Consider the following 15,770-nt stretch of genomic DNA (forward strand, 5'->3'; position numbering starts at 1 on the left):
TTGTGTGGCTTGTGAGCGGTATAGAGCAAAATCGATTACATGTACGTGTTTGTGAGAGTCTCAGCTTTCCATAGCTGGGTCATAGTAGTTCCTAGCTCCAACCATTCAGTCTCTACAGATATTTTTGTTAGAAGGGTTTAAGCCCAACATTCCAAATTTAGGGTTAGTACCAATGCTCCACGTTTTTTCAAAGTTCCAACCCACCTGCTCCTCGTTAGTATAGTGGTGAGTATCCCCGCCTGTCACGCGGGAGACCGGGGTTCAATTCCCCGACGGGGAGAAAGTACTGCTCTTTTTTTAGGGTGAACAATGTTGCTGAGCCCACAAAGTGGAACATATTCTTGGAAAAAAAGCTTTATGATACAATTTCCTGCCTTTGAGGTTAACTCAGCCTTCCAAGGCATTGGTTGTTCAGTGGTAGAATTCTCGCCTGCCACGCGGGAGGCCCGGGTTCGATTCCCGGCCAATGCAGGAAGTTTTGAACATGTCATTTCGACAAGTATGCAAACCCCTGAGGAGGAAATCTGTGTTAGATTGCCAGGCAAACAGAAATCTCTGGTCTTGGTCGAATTCTCAACTGACTCTTGAAAAATAAGACTTTGAACATTTACTCATTCTCAGTAGACTTTGGTGAATCCATTGCAGATTTCCAGTGTGTGAGGTGATTAACTTTTTGCAAGGCTTTAGTTGTTAAATGGGAAAGAGTAACCAACTTGTCAGTGACAACTGTCTTGAGTTTGGCATTTGTGACAATGTCCTGGGATTACCCACAAACGCCTCACCTGCAAACTAGTATTGTGTGGCTTGTGAGCGGTATAGAGCAAAATCGATTACATGTACGTGTTTGTGAGAGTCTCAGCTTTCCATAGCTGGGTCATAGTAGTTCCTAGCTCCAACCATTCAGTCTCTACAGATATTTTTGTTAGAAGGGTTTAAGCCCAACATTCCAAATTTAGGGTTAGTACCAATGCTCCACGTTTTTTCAAAGTTCCAACCCACCTGCTCCTCGTTAGTATAGTGGTGAGTATCCCCGCCTGTCACGCGGGAGACCGGGGTTCAATTCCCCGACGGGGAGAAAGTACTGCTCTTTTTTTAGGGTGAACAATGTTGTTGAGCCCACAAAGTGGAACATATTCTTGGAAAAAAAGCTTTATGATACAATTTCCTGCCTTTGAGGTTAACTCAGCCTTCCAAGGCATTGGTTGTTCAGTGGTAGAATTCTCGCCTGCCACGCGGGAGGCCCGGGTTCGATTCCCGGCCAATGCAGGAAGTTTTGAACATGTCATTTCGACAAGTATGCAAACCCCTGAGGAGGAAATCTGTGTTAGATTGCCAGGCAAACAGAAATCTCTGGTCTTGGTCGAATTCTCAACTGACTCTTGAAAAATAAGACTTTGAACATTTACTCATTCTCAGTAGACTTTGGTGAATCCATTGCAGATTTCCAGTGTGTGAGGTGATTAACTTTTTGCAAGGCTTTAGTTGTTAAATGGGAAAGAGTAACCAACTTGTCAGTGACAACTGTCTTGAGTTTGGCATTTGTGACAATGTCCTGGGATTACCCACAAACGCCTCACCTGCAAACTAGTATTGTGTGGCTTGTGAGCGGTATAGAGCAAAATCGATTACATGTACGTGTTTGTGAGAGTCTCAGCTTTCCATAGCGGGGTCATAGTAGTTCCTAGCTCCAACCATTCAGTCTCTACAGATATTTTTGTTAGAAGGGTTTAAGCCCAACAGTCCAAATTTAGGGTTAGTACCAATGCTCCACGTTTTTTCAAAGCCCCAACCCACCTGCTCCTCGTTAGTATAGTGGTGAGTATCCCCGCCTGTCACGCGGGAGACCGGGGTTCAATTCCCCGACGGGGAGAAAGTACTGCTTTTTTTTTTAGGGTGAACAATGTTGCTGAGCCCACAAAGTGGAACATATTCTTGGAAAAAAAGCTTTATGATACAATTTCCTGCCTTTGAGGTTAACTCAGCCTTCCAAGGCATTGGTTGTTCAGTGGTAGAATTCTCGCCTGCCACGCGGGAGGCCCGGGTTCGATTCCCGGCCAATGCAGGAAGTTTTGAACATGTGATTTCGACAAGTATGCAAACCCCTGAGGAGGAAATCTGTGTTAGATTGCCAGGCAAACAGAAATCTCTGGTCTTGGTCGAATTCTCAACTGACTCTTGAAAAATAAGACTTTGAACATTTACTCATTCTCAGTAGACTTTGGTGAATCCATTGCAGATTTCCAGTGTGTGAGGTGATTAACTTTTTGCAAGGCTTTAGTTGTTAAATGGGAAAGAGTAACCAACTTGTCAGTGACAACTGTCTTGAGTTTGGCATTTGTGACAATGTCCTGGGATTACCCACAAACGCCTCACCTGCAAACTAGTATTGTGTGGCTTGTGAGCGGTATAGAGCAAAATCGATTACATGTACGTGTTTGTGAGAGTCTCAGCTTTCCATAGCTGGGTCATAGTAGTTCCTAGCTCCAACCATTCAGTCTCTACAGATATTTTTGTTAGAAGGGTTTAAGCCCAACATTCCAAATTTAGGGTTAGTACCAATGCTCCACGTTTTTTCAAAGTTCCAACCCACCTGCTCCTCGTTAGTATAGTGGTGAGTATCCCCGCCTGTCACGCGGGAGACCGGGGTTCAATTCCCCGACGGGGAGAAAGTACTGCTCTTTTTTTAGGGTGAACAATGTTGCTGAGCCCACAAAGTGGAACATATTCTTGGAAAAAAAGCTTTATGATACAATTTCCTGCCTTTGAGGTTAACTCAGCCTTCCAAGGCATTGGTTGTTCAGTGGTAGAATTCTCGCCTGCCACGCGGGAGGCCCGGGTTCGATTCCCGGCCAATGCAGGAAGTTTTGAACATGTCATTTCGACAAGTATGCAAACCCCTGAGGAGGAAATCTGTGTTAGATTGCCAGGCAAACAGAAATCTCTGGTCTTGGTCGAATTCTCAACTGACTCTTGAAAAATAAGACTTTGAACATTTACTCATTCTCAGTAGACTTTGGTGAATCCATTGCAGATTTCCAGTGTGTGAGGTGATTAACTTTTTGCAAGGCTTTAGTTGTTAAATGGGAAAGAGTAACCAACTTGTCAGTGACAACTGTCTTGAGTTTGGCATTTGTGACAATGTCCTGGGATTACCCACAAACGCCTCACCTGCAAACTAGTATTGTGTGGCTTGTGAGCGGTATAGAGCAAAATCGATTACATGTACGTGTTTGTGAGAGTCTCAGCTTTCCATAGCTGGGTCATAGTAGTTCCTAGCTCCAACCATTCAGTCTCTACAGATATTTTTGTTAGAAGGGTTTAAGCCCAACATTCCAAATTTAGGGTTAGTACCAATGCTCCACGTTTTTTCAAAGTTCCAACCCACCTGCTCCTCGTTAGTATAGTGGTGAGTATCCCCGCCTGTCACGCGGGAGACCGGGGTTCAATTCCCCGACGGGGAGAAAGTACTGCTCTTTTTTTAGGGTGAACAATGTTGCTGAGCCCACAAAGTGGAACATATTCTTGGAAAAAAAGCTTTATGATACAATTTCCTGCCTTTGAGGTTAACTCAGCCTTCCAAGGCATTGGTTGTTCAGTGGTAGAATTCTCGCCTGCCACGCGGGAGGCCCGGGTTCGATTCCTGGCCAATGCAGGAAGTTTTGAACATGTCATTTCGACAAGTATGCAAACCCCTGAGGAGGAAATCTGTGTTAGATTGCCAGGCAAACAGAAATCTCTGGTCTTGGTCGAATTCTCAACTGACTCTTGAAAAATAAGACTTTGAACATTTACTCATTCTCAGTAGACTTTGGTGAATCCATTGCAGATTTCCAGTGTGTGAGGTGATTAACTTTTTGCAAGGCTTTAGTTGTTAAATGGGAAAGAGTAACCAACTTGTCAGTGACAACTGTCTTGAGTTTGGCATTTGTGACAATGTCCTGGGATTACCCACAAACGCCTCACCTGCAAACTAGTATTGTGTGGCTTGTGAGCGGTATAGAGCAAAATCGATTACATGTACGTGTTTGTGAGAGTCTCAGCTTTCCATAGCTGGGTCATAGTAGTTCCTAGCTCCAACCATTCAGTCTCTACAGATATTTTTGTTAGAAGGGTTTAAGCCCAACATTCCAAATTTAGGGTTAGTACCAATGCTCCACGTTTTTTCAAAGTTCCAACCCACCTGCTCCTTGTTAGTATAGTGGTGAGTATCCCCGCCTGTCACGCGGGAGACCGGGATTCAATTCCCCCACGGGGAGAAAGTACTGCTCTTTTTTTAGGGTGAACAATGTTGCTGAGCCCACAAAGTGGAACATATTCTTGGAAAAAAAGCTTTATGATACAATTTCCTGCCTTTGAGGTTAACTCAGCCTTCCAAGGCATTGGTTGTTCAGTGGTAGAATTCTCGCCTGCCACGCGGGAGGCCCGGGTTCGATTCCCGGCCAATGCAGGAAGTTTTGAACATGTCATTTCGACAAGTATGCAAACCCCTGAGGAGGAAATCTGTGTTAGATTGCCAGGCAAACAGAAATCTCTGGTCTTGGTCGAATTCTCAACTGACTCTTGAAAAATAAGACTTTGAACATTTACTCATTCTCAGTAGACTTTGGTGAATCCATTGCAGATTTCCAGTGTGTGAGGTGATTAACTTTTTGCAAGGCTTTAGTTGTTAAATGGGAAAGAGTAACCAACTTGTCAGTGACAACTGTCTTGAGTTTGGCATTTGTGACAATGTCCTGGGATTACCCACAAACGCCTCACCTGCAAACTAGTATTGTGTGGCTTGTGAGCGGTATAGAGCAAAATCGATTACATGTACGTGTTTGTGAGAGTCTCAGCTTTCCATAGCTGGGTCATAGTAGTTCCTAGCTCCAACCATTCAGTCTCTACAGATATTTTTGTTAGAAGGGTTTAAGCCCAACATTCCAAATTTAGGGTTAGTACCAATGCTCCACGTTTTTTCAAAGTTCCAACCCACCTGCTCCTCGTTAGTATAGTGGTGAGTATCCCCGCCTGTCACGCGGGAGACCGGGGTTCAATTCCCCGACGGGGAGAAAGTACTGCTCTTTTTTTAGGGTGAACAATGTTGCTGAGCCCACAAAGTGGAACATATTCTTGGAAAAAAAGCTTTATGATACAATTTCCTGCCTTTGAGGTTAACTCAGCCTTCCAAGGCATTGGTTGTTCAGTGGTAGAATTCTCGCCTGCCACGCGGGAGGCCCGGGTTCGATTCCCGGCCAATGCAGGAAGTTTTGAACATGTCATTTCGACAAGTATGCAAACCCCTGAGGAGGAAATCTGTGTTAGATTGCCAGGCAAACAGAAATCTCTGGTCTTGGTCGAATTCTCAACTGACTCTTGAAAAATAAGACTTTGAACATTTACTCATTCTCAGTAGACTTTGGTGAATCCATTGCAGATTTCCAGTGTGTGAGGTGATTAACTTTTTGCAAGGCTTTAGTTGTTAAATGGGAAAGAGTAACCAACTTGTCAGTGACAACTGTCTTGAGTTTGGCATTTGTGACAATGTCCTGGGATTACCCACAAACGCCTCACCTGCAAACTAGTATTGTGTGGCTTGTGAGCGGTATAGAGCAAAATCGATTACATGTACGTGTTTGTGAGAGTCTCAGCTTTCCATAGCTGGGTCATAGTAGTTCCTAGCTCCAACCATTCAGTCTCTACAGATATTTTTGTTAGAAGGGTTTAAGCCCAACATTCCAAATTTAGGGTTAGTACCAATGCTCCACGTTTTTTCAAAGTTCCAACCCACCTGCTCCTCGTTAGTATAGTGGTGAGTATCCCCGCCTGTCACGCGGGAGACCGGGGTTCAATTCCCCGACGGGGAGAAAGTACTGCTCTTTTTTTAGGGTGAACAATGTTGCTGAGCCCACAAAGTGGAACATATTCTTGGAAAAAAAGCTTTATGATACAATTTCCTGCCTTTGAGGTTAACTCAGCCTTCCAAGGCATTGGTTGTTCAGTGGTAGAATTCTCGCCTGCCACGCGGGAGGCCCGGGTTCGATTCCCGGCCAATGCAGGAAGTTTTGAACATGTCATTTCGACAAGTATGCAAACCCCTGAGGAGGAAATCTGTGTTAGATTGCCAGGCAAACAGAAATCTCTGGTCTTGGTCGAATTCTCAACTGACTCTTGAAAAATAAGACTTTGAACATTTACTCATTCTCAGTAGACTTTGGTGAATCCATTGCAGATTTCCAGTGTGTGAGGTGATTAACTTTTTGCAAGGCTTTAGTTGTTAAATGGGAAAGAGTAACCAACTTGTCAGTGACAACTGTCTTGAGTTTGGCATTTGTGACAATGTCCTGGGATTACCCACAAACGCCTCACCTGCAAACTAGTATTGTGTGGCTTGTGAGCGGTATAGAGCAAAATCGATTACATGTACGTGTTTGTGAGAGTCTCAGCTTTCCATAGCTGGGTCATAGTAGTTCCTAGCTCCAACCATTCAGTCTCTACAGATATTTTTGTTAGAAGGGTTTAAGCCCAACATTCCAAATTTAGGGTTAGTACCAATGCTCCACGTTTTTTCAAAGTTCCAACCCACCTGCTCCTCGTTAGTATAGTGGTGAGTATCCCCGCCTGTCACGCGGGAGACCGGGGTTCAATTCCCCGACGGGGAGAAAGTACTGCTCTTTTTTTAGGGTGAACAATGTTGCTGAGCCCACAAAGTGGAACATATTCTTGGAAAAAAAGCTTTATGATACAATTTCCTGCCTTTGAGGTTAACTCAGCCTTCCAAGGCATTGGTTGTTCAGTGGTAGAATTCTCGCCTGCCACGCGGGAGGCCCGGGTTCGATTCCTGGCCAATGCAGGAAGTTTTGAACATGTCATTTCGACAAGTATGCAAACCCCTGAGGAGGAAATCTGTGTTAGATTGCCAGGCAAACAGAAATCTCTGGTCTTGGTCGAATTCTCAACTGACTCTTGAAAAATAAGACTTTGAACATTTACTCATTCTCAGTAGACTTTGGTGAATCCATTGCAGATTTCCAGTGTGTGAGGTGATTAACTTTTTGCAAGGCTTTAGTTGTTAAATGGGAAAGAGTAACCAACTTGTCAGTGACAACTGTCTTGAGTTTGGCATTTGTGACAATGTCCTGGGATTACCCACAAACGCCTCACCTGCAAACTAGTATTGTGTGGCTTGTGAGCGGTATAGAGCAAAATCGATTACATGTACGTGTTTGTGAGAGTCTCAGCTTTCCATAGCTGGGTCATAGTAGTTCCTAGCTCCAACCATTCAGTCTCTACAGATATTTTTGTTAGAAGGGTTTAAGCCCAACATTCCAAATTTAGGGTTAGTACCAATGCTCCACGTTTTTTCAAAGTTCCAACCCACCTGCTCCTTGTTAGTATAGTGGTGAGTATCCCCGCCTGTCACGCGGGAGACCGGGATTCAATTCCCCCACGGGGAGAAAGTACTGCTCTTTTTTTAGGGTGAACAATGTTGCTGAGCCCACAAAGTGGAACATATTCTTGGAAAAAAAGCTTTATGATACAATTTCCTGCCTTTGAGGTTAACTCAGCCTTCCAAGGCATTGGTTGTTCAGTGGTAGAATTCTCGCCTGCCACGCGGGAGGCCCGGGTTCGATTCCCGGCCAATGCAGGAAGTTTTGAACATGTCATTTCGACAAGTATGCAAACCCCTGAGGAGGAAATCTGTGTTAGATTGCCAGGCAAACAGAAATCTCTGGTCTTGGTCGAATTCTCAACTGACTCTTGAAAAATAAGACTTTGAACATTTACTCATTCTCAGTAGACTTTGGTGAATCCATTGCAGATTTCCAGTGTGTGAGGTGATTAACTTTTTGCAAGGCTTTAGTTGTTAAATGGGAAAGAGTAACCAACTTGTCAGTGACAACTGTCTTGAGTTTGGCATTTGTGACAATGTCCTGGGATTACCCACAAACGCCTCACCTGCAAACTAGTATTGTGTGGCTTGTGAGCGGTATAGAGCAAAATCGATTACATGTACGTGTTTGTGAGAGTCTCAGCTTTCCATAGCTGGGTCATAGTAGTTCCTAGCTCCAACCATTCAGTCTCTACAGATATTTTTGTTAGAAGGGTTTAAGCCCAACATTCCAAATTTAGGGTTAGTACCAATGCTCCACGTTTTTTCAAAGTTCCAACCCACCTGCTCCTCGTTAGTATAGTGGTGAGTATCCCCGCCTGTCACGCGGGAGACCGGGGTTCAATTCCCCGACGGGGAGAAAGTACTGCTCTTTTTTTAGGGTGAACAATGTTGCTGAGCCCACAAAGTGGAACATATTCTTGGAAAAAAAGCTTTATGATACAATTTCCTGCCTTTGAGGTTAACTCAGCCTTCCAAGGCATTGGTTGTTCAGTGGTAGAATTCTCGCCTGCCACGCGGGAGGCCCGGGTTCGATTCCCGGCCAATGCAGGAAGTTTTGAACATGTCATTTCGACAAGTATGCAAACCCCTGAGGAGGAAATCTGTGTTAGATTGCCAGGCAAACAGAAATCTCTGGTCTTGGTCGAATTCTCAACTGACTCTTGAAAAATAAGACTTTGAACATTTACTCATTCTCAGTAGACTTTGGTGAATCCATTGCAGATTTCCAGTGTGTGAGGTGATTAACTTTTTGCAAGGCTTTAGTTGTTAAATGGGAAAGAGTAACCAACTTGTCAGTGACAACTGTCTTGAGTTTGGCATTTGTGACAATGTCCTGGGATTACCCACAAACGCCTCACCTGCAAACTAGTATTGTGTGGCTTGTGAGCGGTATAGAGCAAAATCGATTACATGTACGTGTTTGTGAGAGTCTCAGCTTTCCATAGCTGGGTCATAGTAGTTCCTAGCTCCAACCATTCAGTCTCTACAGATATTTTTGTTAGAAGGGTTTAAGCCCAACATTCCAAATTTAGGGTTAGTACCAATGCTCCACGTTTTTTCAAAGTTCCAACCCACCTGCTCCTTGTTAGTATAGTGGTGAGTATCCCCGCCTGTCACGCGGGAGACCGGGATTCAATTCCCCCACGGGGAGAAAGTACTGCTCTTTTTTTAGGGTGAACAATGTTGCTGAGCCCACAAAGTGGAACATATTCTTGGAAAAAAAGCTTTATGATACAATTTCCTGCCTTTGAGGTTAACTCAGCCTTCCAAGGCATTGGTTGTTCAGTGGTAGAATTCTCGCCTGCCACGCGGGAGGCCCGGGTTCGATTCCCGGCCAATGCAGGAAGTTTTGAACATGTCATTTCGACAAGTATGCAAACCCCTGAGGAGGAAATCTGTGTTAGATTGCCAGGCAAACAGAAATCTCTGGTCTTGGTCGAATTCTCAACTGACTCTTGAAAAATAAGACTTTGAACATTTACTCATTCTCAGTAGACTTTGGTGAATCCATTGCAGATTTCCAGTGTGTGAGGTGATTAACTTTTTGCAAGGCTTTAGTTGTTAAATGGGAAAGAGTAACCAACTTGTCAGTGACAACTGTCTTGAGTTTGGCATTTGTGACAATGTCCTGGGATTACCCACAAACGCCTCACCTGCAAACTAGTATTGTGTGGCTTGTGAGCGGTATAGAGCAAAATCGATTACATGTACGTGTTTGTGAGAGTCTCAGCTTTCCATAGCTGGGTCATAGTAGTTCCTAGCTCCAACCATTCAGTCTCTACAGATATTTTTGTTAGAAGGGTTTAAGCCCAACATTCCAAATTTAGGGTTAGTACCAATGCTCCACGTTTTTTCAAAGTTCCAACCCACCTGCTCCTTGTTAGTATAGTGGTGAGTATCCCCGCCTGTCACGCGGGAGACCGGGATTCAATTCCCCCACGGGGAGAAAGTACTGCTCTTTTTTTAGGGTGAACAATGTTGCTGAGCCCACAAAGTGGAACATATTCTTGGAAAAAAAGCTTTATGATACAATTTCCTGCCTTTGAGGTTAACTCAGCCTTCCAAGGCATTGGTTGTTCAGTGGTAGAATTCTCGCCTGCCACGCGGGAGGCCCGGGTTCGATTCCCGGCCAATGCAGGAAGTTTTGAACATGTCATTTCGACAAGTATGCAAACCCCTGAGGAGGAAATCTGTGTTAGATTGCCAGGCAAACAGAAATCTCTGGTCTTGGTCGAATTCTCAACTGACTCTTGAAAAATAAGACTTTGAACATTTACTCATTCTCAGTAGACTTTGGTGAATCCATTGCAGATTTCCAGTGTGTGAGGTGATTAACTTTTTGCAAGGCTTTAGTTGTTAAATGGGAAAGAGTAACCAACTTGTCAGTGACAACTGTCTTGAGTTTGGCATTTGTGACAATGTCCTGGGATTACCCACAAACGCCTCACCTGCAAACTAGTATTGTGTGGCTTGTGAGCGGTATAGAGCAAAATCGATTACATGTACGTGTTTGTGAGAGTCTCAGCTTTCCATAGCTGGGTCATAGTAGTTCCTAGCTCCAACCATTCAGTCTCTACAGATATTTTTGTTAGAAGGGTTTAAGCCCAACATTCCAAATTTAGGGTTAGTACCAATGCTCCACGTTTTTTCAAAGTTCCAACCCACCTGCTCCTCGTTAGTATAGTGGTGAGTATCCCCGCCTGTCACGCGGGAGACCGGGGTTCAATTCCCCGACGGGGAGAAAGTACTGCTCTTTTTTTAGGGTGAACAATGTTGCTGAGCCCACAAAGTGGAACATATTCTTGGAAAAAAAGCTTTATGATACAATTTCCTGCCTTTGAGGTTAACTCAGCCTTCCAAGGCATTGGTTGTTCAGTGGTAGAATTCTCGCCTGCCACGCGGGAGGCCCGGGTTCGATTCCCGGCCAATGCAGGAAGTTTTGAACATGTCATTTCGACAAGTATGCAAACCCCTGAGGAGGAAATCTGTGTTAGATTGCCAGGCAAACAGAAATCTCTGGTCTTGGTCGAATTCTCAACTGACTCTTGAAAAATAAGACTTTGAACATTTACTCATTCTCAGTAGACTTTGGTGAATCCATTGCAGATTTCCAGTGTGTGAGGTGATTAACTTTTTGCAAGGCTTTAGTTGTTAAATGGGAAAGAGTAACCAACTTGTCAGTGACAACTGTCTTGAGTTTGGCATTTGTGACAATGTCCTGGGATTACCCACAAACGCCTCACCTGCAAACTAGTATTGTGTGGCTTGTGAGCGGTATAGAGCAAAATCGATTACATGTACGTGTTTGTGAGAGTCTCAGCTTTCCATAGCTGGGTCATAGTAGTTCCTAGCTCCAACCATTCAGTCTCTACAGATATTTTTGTTAGAAGGGTTTAAGCCCAACATTCCAAATTTAGGGTTAGTACCAATGCTCCACGTTTTTTCAAAGTTCCAACCCACCTGCTCCTCGTTAGTATAGTGGTGAGTATCCCCGCCTGTCACGCGGGAGACCGGGGTTCAATTCCCCGACGGGGAGAAAGTACTGCTCTTTTTTTAGGGTGAACAATGTTGCTGAGCCCACAAAGTGGAACATATTCTTGGAAAAAAAGCTTTATGATACAATTTCCTGCCTTTGAGGTTAACTCAGCCTTCCAAGGCATTGGTTGTTCAGTGGTAGAATTCTCGCCTGCCACGCGGGAGGCCCGGGTTCGATTCCTGGCCAATGCAGGAAGTTTTGAACATGTCATTTCGACAAGTATGCAAACCCCTGAGGAGGAAATCTGTGTTAGATTGCCAGGCAAACAGAAATCTCTGGTCTTGGTCGAATTCTCAACTGACTCTTGAAAAATAAGACTTTGAACATTTACTCATTCTCAGTAGACTTTGGTGAATCCATTGCAGATTTCCAGTGTGTGAGGTGATTAACTTTTTGCAAGGCTTTAGTTGTTAAATGGGAAAGAGTAACCAACTTGTCAGTGACAACTGTCTTGAGTTTGGCATTTGTGACAATGTCCTGGGATTACCCACAAACGCCTCACCTGCAAACTAGTATTGTGTGGCTTGTGAGCGGTATAGAGCAAAATCGATTACATGTACGTGTTTGTGAGAGTCTCAGCTTTCCATAGCTGGGTCATAGTAGTTCCTAGCTCCAACCATTCAGTCTCTACAGATATTTTTGTTAGAAGGGTTTAAGCCCAACATTCCAAATTTAGGGTTAGTACCAATGCTCCACGTTTTTTCAAAGTTCCAACCCACCTGCTCCTTGTTAGTATAGTGGTGAGTATCCCCGCCTGTCACGCGGGAGACCGGGATTCAATTCCCCCACGGGGAGAAAGTACTGCTCTTTTTTTAGGGTGAACAATGTTGCTGAGCCCACAAAGTGGAACATATTCTTGGAAAAAAAGCTTTATGATACAATTTCCTGCCTTTGAGGTTAACTCAGCCTTCCAAGGCATTGGTTGTTCAGTGGTAGAATTCTCGCCTGCCACGCGGGAGGCCCGGGTTCGATTCCCGGCCAATGCAGGAAGTTTTGAACATGTCATTTCGACAAGTATGCAAACCCCTGAGGAGGAAATCTGTGTTAGATTGCCAGGCAAACAGAAATCTCTGGTCTTGGTCGAATTCTCAACTGACTCTTGAAAAATAAGACTTTGAACATTTACTCATTCTCAGTAGACTTTGGTGAATCCATTGCAGATTTCCAGTGTGTGAGGTGATTAACTTTTTGCAAGGCTTTAGTTGTTAAATGGGAAAGAGTAACCAACTTGTCAGTGACAACTGTCTTGAGTTTGGCATTTGTGACAATGTCCTGGGATTACCCACAAACGCCTCACCTGCAAACTAGTATTGTGTGGCTTGTGAGCGGTATAGAGCAAAATCGATTACATGTACGTGTTTGTGAGAGTCTCAGCTTTCCATAGCTGGGTCATAGTAGTTCCTAGCTCCAACCATTCAGTCTCTACAGATATTTTTGTTAGAAGGGTTTAAGCCCAACATTCCAAATTTAGGGTTAGTACCAATGCTCCACGTTTTTTCAAAGTTCCAACCCACCTGCTCCTCGTTAGTATAGTGGTGAGTATCCCCGCCTGTCACGCGGGAGACCGGGATTCAATTCCCCCACGGGGAGAAAGTACTGCTCTTTTTTTAGGGTGAACAATGTTGTTGAGCCCACAAAGTGGAACATATTCTTGGAAAAAAAGCTTTATGATACAATTTCCTGCCTTTGAGGTTAACTCAGCCTTCCAAGGCATTGGTTGTTCAGTGGTAGAATTCTCGCCTGCCACGCGGGAGGCCCGGGTTCGATTCCTGGCCAATGCAGGAAGTTTTGAACATGTCATTTCGACAAGTATGCAAACCCCTGAGGAGGAAATCTGTGTTAGATTGCCAGGCAAACAGAAATCTCTGGTCTTGGTCGAATTCTCAACTGACTCTTGAAAAATAAGACTTTGAACATTTACTCATTCTCAGTAGACTTTGGTGAATCCATTGCAGATTTCCAGTGTGTGAGGTGATTAACTTTTTGCAAGGCTTTAGTTGTTAAATGGGAAAGAGTAACCAACTTGTCAGTGACAACTGTCTTGAGTTTGGCATTTGTGACAATGTCCTGGGATTACCCACAAACGCCTCACCTGCAAACTAGTATTGTGTGGCTTGTGAGCGGTATAGAGCAAAATCGATTACATGTACGTGTTTGTGAGAGTCTCAGCTTTCCATAGCTGGGTCATAGTAGTTCCTAGCTCCAACCATTCAGTCTCTACAGATATTTTTGTTAGAAGGGTTTAAGCCCAACATTCCAAATTTAGGGTTAGTACCAATGCTCCACGTTTTTTCAAAGTTCCAACCCACCTGCTCCTTGTTAGTATAGTGGTGAGTATCCCCGCCTGTCACGCGGGAGACCGGGATTCAATTCCCCCACGGGGAGAAAGTACTGCTCTTTTTTTAGGGTGAACAATGTTGCTGAGCCCACAAAGTGGAACATATTCTTGGAAAAAAAGCTTTATGATACAATTTCCTGCCTTTGAGGTTAACTCAGCCTTCCAAGGCATTGGTTGTTCAGTGGTAGAATTCTCGCCTGCCACGCGGGAGGCCCGGGTTCGATTCCCGGCCAATGCAGGAAGTTTTGAACATGTCATTTCGACAAGTATGCAAACCCCTGAGGAGGAAATCTGTGTTAGATTGCCAGGCAAACAGAAATCTCTGGTCTTGGTCGAATTCTCAACTGACTCTTGAAAAATAAGACTTTGAACATTTACTCATTCTCAGTAGACTTTGGTGAATCCATTGCAGATTTCCAGTGTGTGAGGTGATTAACTTTTTGCAAGGCTTTAGTTGTTAAATGGGAAAGAGTAACCAACTTGTCAGTGACAACTGTCTTGAGTTTGGCATTTGTGACAATGTCCTGGGATTACCCACAAACGCCTCACCTGCAAACTAGTATTGTGTGGCTTGTGAGCGGTATAGAGCAAAATCGATTACATGTACGTGTTTGTGAGAGTCTCAGCTTTCCATAGCTGGGTCATAGTAGTTCCTAGCTCCAACCATTCAGTCTCTACAGATATTTTTGTTAGAAGGGTTTAAGCCCAACATTCCAAATTTAGGGTTAGTACCAATGCTCCACGTTTTTTCAAAGTTCCAACCCACCTGCTCCTCGTTAGTATAGTGGTGAGTATCCCCGCCTGTCACGCGGGAGACCGGGGTTCAATTCCCCGACGGGGAGAAAGTACTGCTCTTTTTTTAGGGTGAACAATGTTGCTGAGCCCACAAAGTGGAACATATTCTTGGAAAAAAAGCTTTATGATACAATTTCCTGCCTTTGAGGTTAACTCAGCCTTCCAAGGCATTGGTTGTTCAGTGGTAGAATTCTCGCCTGCCACGCGGGAGGCCCGGGTTCGATTCCCGGCCAATGCAGGAAGTTTTGAACATGTCATTTCGACAAGTATGCAAACCCCTGAGGAGGAAATCTGTGTTAGATTGCCAGGCAAACAGAAATCTCTGGTCTTGGTCGAATTCTCAACTGACTCTTGAAAAATAAGACTTTGAACATTTACTCATTCTCAGTAGACTTTGGTGAATCCATTGCAGATTTCCAGTGTGTGAGGTGATTAACTTTTTGCAAGGCTTTAGTTGTTAAATGGGAAAGAGTAACCAACTTGTCAGTGACAACTGTCTTGAGTTTGGCATTTGTGACAATGTCCTGGGATTACCCACAAACGCCTCACCTGCAAACTAGTATTGTGTGGCTTGTGAGCGGTATAGAGCAAAATCGATTACATGTACGTGTTTGTGAGAGTCTCAGCTTTCCATAGCTGGGTCATAGTAGTTCCTAGCTCCAACCATTCAGTCTCTACAGATATTTTTGTTAGAAGGGTTTAAGCCCAACATTCCAAATTTAGGGTTAGTACCAATGCTCCACGTTTTTTCAAAGTTCCAACCCACCTGCTCCTCGTTAGTATAGTGGTGAGTATCCCCGCCTGTCACGCGGGAGACCGGGGTTCAATTCCCCGACGGGGAGAAAGTACTGCTCTTTTTTTAGGGTGAACAATGTTGCTGAGCCCACAAAGTGGAACATATTCTTGGAAAAAAAGCTTTATGATACAATTTCCTGCCTTTGAGGTTAACTCAGCCTTCCAAGGCATTGGTTGTTCAGTGGTAGAATTCTCGCCTGCCACGCGGGAGGCCCGGGTTCGATTCCCGGCCAATGCAGGAAGTTTTGAACATGTCATTTCGACAAGTATGCAAACCCCTGAGGAGGAAATCTGTGTTAGATTGCCAGGCAAACAGAAATCTCTGGTCTTGGTCGAATTCTCAACTGACTCTTGAAAAATAAGACTTTGAACATTTACTCATTCTCAGTAGACTTTGGTGAATCCATTGCAGATTTCCAGTGTGTGAGGTG

The 15,770-nt window shown here is 44.2% G+C and overlaps 29 non-coding genes across 29 annotated transcripts; all 29 read left to right on the forward strand.

Annotated features, from left to right (window-relative positions):
- The first annotated feature begins 208 nt into the window (after positions 1-208).
- trnad-guc lies at positions 209-280 on the forward strand. The gene has a single exon. It is a non-coding gene; the product is annotated as a tRNA-Asp (tRNA).
- A 120-nt stretch (positions 281-400) lies between these two features.
- On the forward strand, positions 401-471 carry trnag-gcc. Its single transcript has one exon. It is a non-coding gene; the product is annotated as a tRNA-Gly (tRNA).
- A 532-nt stretch (positions 472-1,003) lies between these two features.
- On the forward strand, positions 1,004-1,075 carry trnad-guc. Its single transcript has one exon. It is a non-coding gene; the product is annotated as a tRNA-Asp (tRNA).
- Positions 1,076-1,195: 120 nt separating this feature from the next.
- Positions 1,196-1,266, forward strand: trnag-gcc. The gene has a single exon. It is a non-coding gene; the product is annotated as a tRNA-Gly (tRNA).
- Positions 1,267-1,798: 532 nt separating this feature from the next.
- Positions 1,799-1,870, forward strand: trnad-guc. Its single transcript has one exon. It is a non-coding gene; the product is annotated as a tRNA-Asp (tRNA).
- Positions 1,871-1,991: 121 nt separating this feature from the next.
- Positions 1,992-2,062, forward strand: trnag-gcc. Its single transcript has one exon. It is a non-coding gene; the product is annotated as a tRNA-Gly (tRNA).
- A 532-nt stretch (positions 2,063-2,594) lies between these two features.
- Positions 2,595-2,666, forward strand: trnad-guc. Its single transcript has one exon. It is a non-coding gene; the product is annotated as a tRNA-Asp (tRNA).
- A 120-nt stretch (positions 2,667-2,786) lies between these two features.
- Positions 2,787-2,857, forward strand: trnag-gcc. Its single transcript has one exon. It is a non-coding gene; the product is annotated as a tRNA-Gly (tRNA).
- Positions 2,858-3,389: 532 nt separating this feature from the next.
- On the forward strand, positions 3,390-3,461 carry trnad-guc. Its single transcript has one exon. It is a non-coding gene; the product is annotated as a tRNA-Asp (tRNA).
- Positions 3,462-4,376: 915 nt separating this feature from the next.
- trnag-gcc lies at positions 4,377-4,447 on the forward strand. Its single transcript has one exon. It is a non-coding gene; the product is annotated as a tRNA-Gly (tRNA).
- Positions 4,448-4,979: 532 nt separating this feature from the next.
- On the forward strand, positions 4,980-5,051 carry trnad-guc. The gene has a single exon. It is a non-coding gene; the product is annotated as a tRNA-Asp (tRNA).
- Positions 5,052-5,171: 120 nt separating this feature from the next.
- trnag-gcc lies at positions 5,172-5,242 on the forward strand. The gene has a single exon. It is a non-coding gene; the product is annotated as a tRNA-Gly (tRNA).
- A 532-nt stretch (positions 5,243-5,774) lies between these two features.
- On the forward strand, positions 5,775-5,846 carry trnad-guc. Its single transcript has one exon. It is a non-coding gene; the product is annotated as a tRNA-Asp (tRNA).
- A 120-nt stretch (positions 5,847-5,966) lies between these two features.
- On the forward strand, positions 5,967-6,037 carry trnag-gcc. Its single transcript has one exon. It is a non-coding gene; the product is annotated as a tRNA-Gly (tRNA).
- Positions 6,038-6,569: 532 nt separating this feature from the next.
- trnad-guc lies at positions 6,570-6,641 on the forward strand. Its single transcript has one exon. It is a non-coding gene; the product is annotated as a tRNA-Asp (tRNA).
- Positions 6,642-7,556: 915 nt separating this feature from the next.
- trnag-gcc lies at positions 7,557-7,627 on the forward strand. The gene has a single exon. It is a non-coding gene; the product is annotated as a tRNA-Gly (tRNA).
- A 532-nt stretch (positions 7,628-8,159) lies between these two features.
- trnad-guc lies at positions 8,160-8,231 on the forward strand. The gene has a single exon. It is a non-coding gene; the product is annotated as a tRNA-Asp (tRNA).
- Positions 8,232-8,351: 120 nt separating this feature from the next.
- On the forward strand, positions 8,352-8,422 carry trnag-gcc. Its single transcript has one exon. It is a non-coding gene; the product is annotated as a tRNA-Gly (tRNA).
- Positions 8,423-9,146: 724 nt separating this feature from the next.
- trnag-gcc lies at positions 9,147-9,217 on the forward strand. The gene has a single exon. It is a non-coding gene; the product is annotated as a tRNA-Gly (tRNA).
- Positions 9,218-9,941: 724 nt separating this feature from the next.
- trnag-gcc lies at positions 9,942-10,012 on the forward strand. The gene has a single exon. It is a non-coding gene; the product is annotated as a tRNA-Gly (tRNA).
- Positions 10,013-10,544: 532 nt separating this feature from the next.
- Positions 10,545-10,616, forward strand: trnad-guc. Its single transcript has one exon. It is a non-coding gene; the product is annotated as a tRNA-Asp (tRNA).
- Positions 10,617-10,736: 120 nt separating this feature from the next.
- trnag-gcc lies at positions 10,737-10,807 on the forward strand. The gene has a single exon. It is a non-coding gene; the product is annotated as a tRNA-Gly (tRNA).
- A 532-nt stretch (positions 10,808-11,339) lies between these two features.
- trnad-guc lies at positions 11,340-11,411 on the forward strand. Its single transcript has one exon. It is a non-coding gene; the product is annotated as a tRNA-Asp (tRNA).
- A 915-nt stretch (positions 11,412-12,326) lies between these two features.
- trnag-gcc lies at positions 12,327-12,397 on the forward strand. Its single transcript has one exon. It is a non-coding gene; the product is annotated as a tRNA-Gly (tRNA).
- A 1,519-nt stretch (positions 12,398-13,916) lies between these two features.
- Positions 13,917-13,987, forward strand: trnag-gcc. Its single transcript has one exon. It is a non-coding gene; the product is annotated as a tRNA-Gly (tRNA).
- A 532-nt stretch (positions 13,988-14,519) lies between these two features.
- On the forward strand, positions 14,520-14,591 carry trnad-guc. Its single transcript has one exon. It is a non-coding gene; the product is annotated as a tRNA-Asp (tRNA).
- A 120-nt stretch (positions 14,592-14,711) lies between these two features.
- Positions 14,712-14,782, forward strand: trnag-gcc. Its single transcript has one exon. It is a non-coding gene; the product is annotated as a tRNA-Gly (tRNA).
- A 532-nt stretch (positions 14,783-15,314) lies between these two features.
- On the forward strand, positions 15,315-15,386 carry trnad-guc. The gene has a single exon. It is a non-coding gene; the product is annotated as a tRNA-Asp (tRNA).
- A 120-nt stretch (positions 15,387-15,506) lies between these two features.
- trnag-gcc lies at positions 15,507-15,577 on the forward strand. Its single transcript has one exon. It is a non-coding gene; the product is annotated as a tRNA-Gly (tRNA).
- Positions 15,578-15,770: the final 193 nt, after the last annotated feature.

Source organism: Oncorhynchus mykiss, unplaced genomic scaffold (assembly GCF_013265735.2).
Source record: "Oncorhynchus mykiss isolate Arlee unplaced genomic scaffold, USDA_OmykA_1.1 un_scaffold_413, whole genome shotgun sequence".
NCBI classification, from domain to species: Eukaryota; Metazoa; Chordata; class Actinopteri; order Salmoniformes; family Salmonidae; genus Oncorhynchus; species Oncorhynchus mykiss.